The sequence below is a fragment of the Limulus polyphemus genome, unplaced genomic scaffold, assembly GCF_000517525.1.
Source record: "Limulus polyphemus unplaced genomic scaffold, Limulus_polyphemus-2.1.2 Scaffold42, whole genome shotgun sequence".
NCBI lineage: Eukaryota > Metazoa > Arthropoda > Merostomata > Xiphosura > Limulidae > Limulus > Limulus polyphemus.
In genome coordinates, this window is record NW_013665652.1 from 312,105 (window position 1) to 321,409 (window position 9,305).

The window sequence follows — 9,305 nt, forward strand, 5'->3', positions numbered from 1 at the left end:
GATTAGATATCATGATGTTTTGTCAATACACACCAACAAACCACAGCAAGTAAGAAGGTAACACTTGATAGTAACTCACATTAGCTTTAGGATCGCAACCCTATTATTCGGAACAGAACTTTACTTTACAGAACCAACCAGATCCTTTAAAATATATGGTGGTAATTTGTTCTCTCTTCTTCTGGATAAGGTTTATTAAAATGACATTTCACTGTCATCATAAAATTTTATATTGTGGTTAAATCAGGATTATTTTTTTATACTTGCAGATTGATTCACGATCCATGATTCTTTTTTTTTGTACTAATATTTAGCTATTCGGTCATATGGCATGGAGAATTATCGTCCTGATATAAAATTCGCCATCTGGAAACATTTCTCCTGCTGAGAGAACCATTATTAACTCAGGTACCCTAACATATGTGGCAACACTCAGCGAACCACTTACGATATGTAAGCTACCAATACCCTTGGCAGATATTAACCCTCATTTCATTACAGAAATGGGATGCTTCAATTTTGCTGACGTGCAGAATGGTTTGTATTCTTCTCCAACACGACGTCAATAAGTACTACCTTTGTATGGCGAATGTAAAAAGTATAGTACCGTCACTCATGTGAGTTTGACTCCAGTGACAAATCGTCACTGCGAGAAATAACTTTAGCATTCTTTTGCACCCATTAAGCAACATTTTTTTTTTGCAACTTATTATCATTGACAAAGCAATATTTAACTAATTGGTCATCGGTTTGTAAGAGACAATAGTATCAGCAGAATTCTGTCTTGACGGGAAGAACTTTCTTATGGGCGTCCCGATCTGAGTTACCTGCAAGTGACAATATTTCTTTATATCTTTTAATGGTTGACAATACTGTAGAATGATCACCTGAAAAAATCTGATGATCTTTTTATATGACTTACTGGGAAAACACAGTTCTTTAGCCAGATTGTGTTTGTTGTGCACCTGTTAAACTTACATGCACGTTTTTTTTTCTACTTAACATTTAACTGTTTTGCTACAATTTATTATAAATAAAAGCGTTATTCATTATGAATCATACTCATTATTTACCGAGATATTTTAAATATATGCCTTTCACTACTTGGAAAATAATAACAAATCTAGTAAGATGTATTAGAGTGTACCTATCTATGGTTTACTGTAGTCATCGTCTTTCAGTTTTGTTTATGTGAAATGTTTATAATAGAAACCAAAATGTTGATTACATTGATGAATTTGCAATCGTTTTGTTTGTTTTTTTAGGAGAAAATTTGTTTAAATTATTGTTTGTTTGTTTAGGCTATCTGTGCTGTGTCCACCAAGTGTTCCATAGAAAGGTTTCAAAACACTTCATATTTTTCCTCTGTTTCTCTTACTAGGAAAATAGCTTCATGGTAAAGTTTGAATACTCAGTAAATTCGTTATATCATGATGCATCGCAGATATCTTGAAAAAGCACGCTCGTGACTATCACGAAAGAAAATAGATAAAGTACTTTAGAATGCTCCAGAAAATGATAATCTGAAATATAAATGTTGGTTTTATCCGAAAAACAAAAATTTGGTTTATCAGAAAAAAACAAACAAAAGGTTGTACCATCGCATGATGTTAGTTTACCAGTAAATAAGGATGGTGTCACCGCATGATGTTAGTTTACCAGTGAATAAAATTATATTTTCAGTGAGCTAATTTTTCTGATTATGGGATTCCTTTTCGAGAATTAGTGTTTTATATTTAGTGTAAAACAAATATAAGGTTCAATAATCGAAATTTTCATATCTTTTTCATCCTGTATCTCTTTAAAAAGTCTGTAGAATAGTGATCTCCATAATTTAATCTTCTTTATGTAAAACTACATTGTTCGATTGCAGACGTCAATAGAATCTTTAGAGGCATTGAGTGGGTTTCCCTCGTAATTAAATTAGAACTGGAAGATATTCGTAAACTTGAAGTGTTACGAATTGCAAAGATCTCCACTTTTCTTTTTGAAACAGTATAAAACGCCAGTAAATTTAATATTTCTTTCGAATATCCTGATTAACCTGAATCAGCAGCTTGAATATTCCTCTTAAACCTATAAAACAACAAGAAAATTCCGTTTTCAAAAACGGTCCAGGATATATCAATAAACAAGTAATCCCCTCCCCCACAAATTCAGTGAAATAGCTTATTAGATGAATGAATAATACAATAAAACAAAACTGTCAAATGGCTTCAAGATAGGATTTTTTATGCACCATTTGATATATCATCACATCCTATCAAAAGATCATTAGCTACCTATCTGTCTAAAGGTAATGAAATTATGTATTTATGAGAGCAATGTGTATTTTTAACGACTTTTAATATTTATTTATTTATAATATTTATAAGGTTGTTCGACTTATACAAATCATTAACATACAACTTCAAGTATTTAGTTATAAGCTTCTCATAAATAAGTTAAAACTATAGATTTGGGAACTAATATAAGACTAATTTACAATTTTGCCTCTTACAATTGCGCATTTTGTATTATTTCTTTAATACAAACAAGTAGTTTGTTTTATAGATACAAGTCAAATAGGACAGTCAACAAAGTTTTGTGCGTTAAAGCATCACATACAACTCTAATGAAACTACTCTAGGTGAACTGCTATAATCAGCAATAAGCTTATAACTCTATAAATCGGAATAAGATACCTGTGGTAGGCACAACATAAATAGCTAGTCATTGTACAGCTTTGCGCTCAACGCTAAATACAAATATTTTTATACTTAGAGACTGTGCTGCCATCTGTAGCAATAAAATCATTTTAAAGAAACAAGCTTTTCGTTAACAAACGAGAAGTTGCAATTTTACAATTGAAAATGATGAAAATACGAAGCTGCATAACTACTGAAAAAATGTATCAATGATAGTTCATATCTATTTCGTGTATGTACATACCATTACAAAATATTAATAAATAAAAAGTGTATGAATAAAATAATTTTCTTTCTCTCCATCTTGCTCAACCTACTTTCTGTAGGGCTTAGATTTGTTAAGCTAGTCAAATTAATACATCATGAGAATATTTTAATTGGCCCATCCTTTTGAATCCTAAGAAACAAGATTTAAAAATGCTTCTTTTTGAGTTAAATACATAGCTTTTTGATACACCAGATTGAACTCTTTTATCTTATTTCGATATGTTTTACATTTTAGTACTATTGTTCAAACTTAAATTTTTTTTACTAATAACACAGTATGAAAGTAAAAAGTATGTATATATGTTTAAACAGGCATAGCCTCTAATCAGCTAAATGTACATGCCTTAGCAAACGAACTTTCTGCGGCATGTCTGTGTACTTACAACGCTAGGATCCGGGTTTCGATACCCGTAGTGGGCAGAGCACAGATAGCACATTGTGTTGGTTTGTGCTTATCTTCAAAAGGATTTATTAAAATCACTGACATAGAAATCCACGTTGTATACATGAGAGTTCTAGTAGTGTTTTGTTGATTTATTTGTTGCTAAGCACAAAGTTACCCAGTTGGCTATGTATACTCTGCCAACTGTAACTATCTAAACCAGAGTTTTAAAATTATAAGCCTTCAGACTCGCCGCTGAACCATCAGGAAGTATTTTCTAGTGAAAACGGGAATAGGCAGTAACATATTTTGAGAATTTTCTAAAGCTTGTTTTGTGTGCTTGAAGAGTGTAACATAAGAGTGTTTTAGTAAATAATTAGTTATTCTTAGTGAGCTTTCGATTGTTATTATCAAAGCAATTTGTAGCTATTTTGAGGATCATTGAGCTAAAACAGTTTAAAACTTTTAAGAAAATAAATTATTGATGTATGGAATCAGTATATGTTTTCGATAGGCAATATTATTTTTATGGCCAACAGATGGCAGCACATTAGCTAATTATGATGAAATAAATATATCAAGACACACCTTGTGTGTCTTGTGGTCCAAACAACCTGCTGCAAGACACACTGTGTTTTATTAACAAGAGTGATAGTTTAGCGATTTTCCACCTTCTGTAGCTCAGACTGTAGTAATCCAAACTATCATACATTTTCAGTAGATATACTCTACTGGACTCTTACTTCACATACCAACTTTCATGGCAATCCATTAAGAAATACCTGAGATATAGCATATCCAATTATGATTGAGTTTCTCCCTATATATTTTTTTTCTTCGCAACAAAAGTACTGAAACTTTATTTCATAGAAAAACATATTTAGCTTTTATGGATTTTTTTTTTTACAAATTTTGTACTCTGATAGATCTTTTCAACCTATAATTAGGAGTATCATTTGATGTAAATATAAGGCATATGTGAAAAGTTATTAAAAAAAAACGCTCAAATTTGACGAAGATGTTTGCGCACGCCTACGCAAAAAGTCATGTGAGCTATAGATTTAACATATTTACTACAGCTTCACCTAAGAGTAAAAGTGGACCGTTTTTAGTTTTTGTCATTCGGACTAAAGACGGCTGATTTTGTGCAATGAAACTATAAGGTGAAAGGACATGCAGATACACAAGTGTTGGCTAGGCCAAGCAAACTATATTAGCAGTTTCTAGCTCAAGTTTTCAAAAGAATCATACAGGTGGATGGTTATTATTGATTCCCAAATTTTCGGCACAAATTCACTAAGTTTTATGAAATTATCTTAGTTGAAGTGCGTATATCGTCACGTAATATTAGCTTAAGCAACTAGCATAAATAATGTACTGTACTGGGAGCATGAGGGTGATGACAAGAAACTGTTAATGTAAATTCCATGGCGTTACTATAAAGGAAGCTATTAACACCGTTTTTTTTTTTTTTTGCCAGCATTCTACGAATTCATAACACGTTGCTGAAAACAAAGAATATACCATAAACTGTTAGATGTATACATAGTAGAATGTACGTCATTGTAATACTGTACTTTGTTGTTGTTTTTTGCTTTGTTTTTTACGCCTCGTGAAGTTTCAGTTTACACCTCTACGAATTTAAATATTTTACAGTACATGTTTTGGCTTATAATTCATGTTCTAATAAAATTAATCAAAATATGTCTTTGTCATTGAATGTAGAATGGAATTTCTTTTCATAATTTGTATAATGTGTTATATCACCGCAAACAGCAAATTGTGCGAGAAGCAAAAAACTTCTCATCTCTACAGATGTAAGCATTTGTTATTCTTATCTATGCAGCTGTAAGCATTTGTTATACTCATATCTACAGCTGTAAGCATTTGTTATTATCATATATACAGCTGTAAGCATTTATTATTCTCATCTCTACAGCTGTAAGCATTTGTTATTCTCATATATACAGCTGCAAGCATCTGTTATTCTCATCTCTACAGCTGCAAGCATTTCTTATTCTCATCTCTACAACTGTAAGTATTTATTATACTCATCTCTACAGCTGTTGTTAGGTATATATTTTTGTAATTAAAAATATTTTTGTTGTTGTTGTTTGTTATTAAGCACAAAGCTACACAAAGGGCTATCTGTGCTCTGCCCATCATGGGTATCGAAACCCTGTTTCTAGTAGTAGAAGTCCGCAGACATACCACTGTAAAATAAATATCACTAAAACAACTGCCAACTGAACTTTTTATAGCCTTTTACAATGCAATGATTTATTTTAAAGGATTGGTTTAATTTTTTTGTTTTATATATTTTTTCAAGTATGAGGTTTTTCAATTTACCTATTTGTCTAAGTGATCAAAATCTTATTTTTTTTGTCTACTTGAGATCCATGACACAAATTTAATAACAAAGTTGGCAGCAAACAGGCATTAAAATCTGCCATTTACGCATGAATGAGACAAGTTTGCTTTCGAAAACACTCGGGTTATTGGGTTTTCCTTTCTGATGTTAACCTGGTTTTTATAGACCCTGCGTGCTTTTGAATATCACGAACTAAAACAGCTTATGTTGGGATCAATAAGGTATATGGAAGCTGAAAATCATATTGAAATGTACAATAAAGGGCGAAAATTAGTAGAATATTTTGCTTCAATTTTTTTTATTAAATTAAGTTTTTGCAACAAACATGCTATTTAATATATATATATATATATATATATACGTATATAAACATTGATATGTTTTTTAGGATTATCCGTTACAATTTTCTTATTACAAAACACTTTTTAAACATCTGGTGTGGGTCTTTCTACAGAAGACTACTATGTTCTAAAGTAATGCCCCCCAGTGGCACAGCGGGGTGTCAGCGGAGTTACAGCGCTAGAAACCGTGTTTCGATACCCGTGGTGGGCAGAGCACAGATAGCCCATTGTGTAGTTTTGTGCTTAACTTCAAACAAAGAAACAAACAACCATAAATATATTTTTTTTAAATGATGAAATTCAATACGACAGTCTTAGAGCTAAACGTAATTTATAGGGACTAAACAAAAACGAGTATGAAAGAATATGCAATATTGTTAACCATATTAATCGATGTCAAATCACGCAAATAATATTTTTGCTTCTAGCTGCAGTAAAACTTAACGGCCAAAGAAATTTACTAAATGAAATAGTTTTGTATATGAAATTGACTATTCTTGTTACTCACTTTCCGGTGCAATTATATTTTTATATTAATTTATTTTATTTGAATTAAAAATCACATACCAAATTATACAAATTATACCAAGTTGTAGGCCCAGATATGTGCTAACACTCTTGTTAGAACAACAAAAAATTTGTTTCAAGATCTTAAACTAATTAGACTTTTTTTATGAAAATGGTTAAAAACTATGACAATAAAGAAATTTGATGGTATTAGACTTTAAGCACCTTTTGAAATTTCAATATTTCATAACTCGGTCGCAGAGCGAACAGAGTTATAAAAGGACATATTTAATTCTTTAATTGATTTTATCTATTCAAATTATTAAACTTAATTTGTCATCAAGTATGTTGGATCTGTGGTATGATTTTACAAGTGATGTCTTTAAAAAACTGAAACTATCATGCACCAACTAACAAATTTTCACTTTTCCTTTTAGGAACTAGATTAAAAATGTAGTGTTCAAAATATAATAGGCCTAACATTATGTTTTATGACAAGTATAATTAATTCATAATCATGCTTTGCTAGCTTCTGAAAGGCGTTCACACCTTAAAAATTAGCTTGTTTGTTTGTAGTTAAGCGCAAAGTCAGAAAAGGGGTTATCTGTACTGTGCCCTCCACTGATATCAAAATTGGGCGTTTAATGTTATAAGTCCACAGACTTACTGCCGTGCCACTGATGGGCCACTAATTAAACGAAATATTGTTAATACTGAGAATCATAATAAGACAAGTGACAGATGGAGTCCCAAAAAGACAAGTAAGTCAAGCATTTATAACCTAAAATAATATATTCATATATATAGAGAGATAGAAATAACGAATTATTAATGAAAACTTTAGGTAATATGCAATATATATTGATATTATTACATCTTTTCCTACAGTATATATAAGTCAATTGAGCTAATTTGATTACTTTTACTTAAATCAATATGATAGTGTAAAGAATATTATAAGGAATATATAAAATAACCGAAAGCTGAGAGATAAATCAAAATTAAGTATGAATAGAAGCAGGTTGCATAACTTGAGTACTTAATACACAAAGTGGTTGTTTTTTTCTCATGCGATAATGAATTTTCTTTAATTGAAAATATAAACATATGATGATGATATTATTTTTGCTCTAGGAATGCTGCCTCTGGAAAAAAGTAAAATACACGTTTTTAGTCTGAATCATTTCTTCACTATTACACCACGATAAGTTTGGCATTTTGAACTTGAATGACATTTTACAAGTCAAAGACCTCTGTAGGCTTCATATATACATAGATGACTACAATATATTTGAATAATTGTGAATATGCAAACCACCAAATCAAGTGAAAACAACAGCCGATATAAAGTCGCGGTTGAGCGGCATGTATTAGAACTACATTTTGACATTGTTTGGCATTTTGTATAATGTGATATCACCAAAAATTGTTCACTTTCGGGAAGAACGTGTAACAGTCCTTTAAAACACAAAATATTCATACACTAACGCTATAACGATGTGCTTATATCAAGGATTTAGAATTTCCAAGATGGAGATATATCTTGTACTTAATGACATTGGAAATCAAAACAACATGGATCAGCTTGAGGCACCAGGACCATCCACAGATCAGCAACAAGTCTTATGTAAACTGTTAAAGTGAAATGTGGCTATTTATAATAGGTCAGAATCTATTAACACAAAGGTCAGTGCAACAGCCGTTCACGTTATTTTGGAGAATAAAACGGATATTCATACTATTCCATACAAAGGCATACCAGAATAGAGAGAAACATATCCCTACTAACACCATTTGAAATGTTTGCACATCATCAAGCTCAAGCAAATAAGGATACAATAAATCGAACCCCTTATTTTAGCGTTGTAAATACGAATACTTACTGCTGTCCCACCGGGGGACCTATCAGAGGATGTTACCTGCTTAGAGCGAAATTAAAATCTGTCAAGCTAAATTACATTTCTTACCAATTAAAAGAATGGACTCAAAACCTTTGTTTAAATCATTAGGTTTCCACCGGAGCAACGATCAAGATTGCTTTACGAATACGTTCTATGCATCCTAGTATGTATTTTTTATCGCATAGTAACATATTTTTAAGCGTAATATGGTGAACTCATAATCAATAAATAGTGGGTTATATAATATACATAACTCAGAACAAAATTTGCATTATATCTATTTCTAAAAACATTAAATGGAACAATGAACTACTACTAGAAATAGGTAAATCATATCGAGAAGCATTTGTTATTCTCATCTATGCAGCTGTAAGCATTTGTTAGGTATTTTGGCTTAACAAATGGCCTATATAAACATTATTTCGACCGATACTGTGTTCGTTGTATCCCAGCCGATCTAAAGAGCTCTGGATTGAGCTAAACGCGTCTTCGACAGTGGATATGACGAATATATAGTGTGATTGAAGTGCTACACTCTTCCAATTCCTGAAAATCATTAAGGGACTAGATTACGAATGTAGTGTTAAAACATAGTAGGCCTAACATGATGTTTTAAGACAAGTATGATCTATATATATATAAAAGAGGAAGTTTGTTTATTTGTTAATTTTGTTTGCTATAGGAAACCAAACGGTTTAACTTACAAATTTTAAAATAAATTCATAATAACCAGTTTTTTAAAAGAATTTTAATGGTGCTATTTATTTTGTATTTGGTGTAGTATTTCATGACGATATGGAGAATTAATGATTATTGCACCATTTTTGTAACACATTTTTTTGTATAATA